Source organism: Capsicum annuum, chromosome 7 (genome assembly GCF_002878395.1).
Source record: "Capsicum annuum cultivar UCD-10X-F1 chromosome 7, UCD10Xv1.1, whole genome shotgun sequence".
Classification (NCBI taxonomy): Eukaryota; Viridiplantae; Streptophyta; class Magnoliopsida; order Solanales; family Solanaceae; genus Capsicum; species Capsicum annuum.
The window spans coordinates 218,481,029-218,482,740 of NC_061117.1; positions in this window are offsets into that span (position 1 = coordinate 218,481,029).

Consider the following 1,712-nt stretch of genomic DNA (forward strand, 5'->3'; position numbering starts at 1 on the left):
AGTTATGATTCAATTCATAGGTGCCCTGTGCATCGCCTTAGTTTTTCGAGTATCTTAGTGAATTGAGCATTCATAGAGGGACATAGGGTACAAAGGGGGAGATACCCCATTCAGTTGCATGCATAGATTCTTATTACAAGCTTCACATCAGTTACTATTGTGTATATAGCCATACGTTCATACGTCAGTTCAGTCAGATATGTATGCATTAGAAATGCATGATCAATAGAAAAGTTCAGCTTATCAGTGTATTCAGTCTTGCATTCATGAGAACAACTCGGTCACAGATCCATGCATCAGATATGCATGATTCATTATGAGAATTCAGCCTATGAGTAGCTTTATTCGTGTGTTCCATGCCTCGGCTATGCATGTCCGGCATAAGCATTTAAAACATCAGTAGTTCCAATCTTATAGTCATGTTTTCGATTAGTGTATTTTTTCTTAAGGAACATATCATGTCCGCGTTATCCCATACCCTTAAGACTTTGACATTCTATCCATCATTTGAGGACGAATGATACCAAGGGGGAGATAATGTAACATCCCACATTTCGGGCTAGAATAAAAACGGATGATTCGGATGCATTGATAATCCCAGAGCCTTAAATCCTATGCCAATTTGGCATGTTTATGTAGTATGTGAATCCATTTGAGCATGAATTTAGACCATAGAGGTCCTTCAACTCAAGGACGAGTTGAAACTATTTCGATCAATTAAGTTTTAGTGGACGTTGTAATTAGTGTCAGCTTCCATCAACCATAACTCTCTGTATATGTCTAATTAGAGAGCCTACTATGTGTCAAATGATAGGTCTTCGAGTTAACTTTCCAACGATACCAATTTTTCTAAAATCCGACACCCGAGCAAGAAGTTATGGCCTTTCAAAATAGTATGCGTCACCTAACCAATCGCACATGGCCACTGGAAAGCATATGTGATAGCATATGCGGCGCCTATGTAAATATAGGTGATATCATATGCGGCGCCTATGTAAATATAGGCAACATCATATGCGGTGCCTATGTAAATATAGGCGATATCATATGCGGCGCCTATGTAAATATATGCGATATCATATGCGGCGCATATCTTATGGTTTCAAGTGACTTAAACACTCCGTTTTGGGGGCAAAATGGTCCTTTTCCCACCCTTATCCAGCCATAAACACAAAATTAAGTTTCCAATTCTCCAAAATACATCCACATTCATCTAAAAATTCTCAAGAACACTCCCAAGGGTTTCAAACTTAAAACCCAAATAAATCAAGATTTAACCGTGGGTTTTCAAAATTGATTAGAGATTCGAAATCCCCAATCCACAGGCTTCAAGAAGCACCCATTATTTTCCGAAATAGAGGTGCGCAGGGTTTTCCTAAATTCTCATGGGCATAGAAAAATCATGTTTTAGAATGGGGTTTTGAAACTATGTATATATTCATGTATTAAATGTTTTAACATCATTGTTTTGGTCTTTTGACCTTCCCCAAAATGATTTGAGAATATGAATGTATGAAACCATGTATTTAAGAATGAATTCTTGTTAAGAGCATAATTTTCAGTAAATTTCCTCTTTAGTGAATTTTTCAGATTTCTCATAGCATATGAGTTGTTTTGCAATGCATCCCTAAAAAACACTATATGAAATGATTGAACTCTTGTTATGATTTAAAGGTGGTTTTAAATCACTAAAGAGGGAATCTAGCATGAAT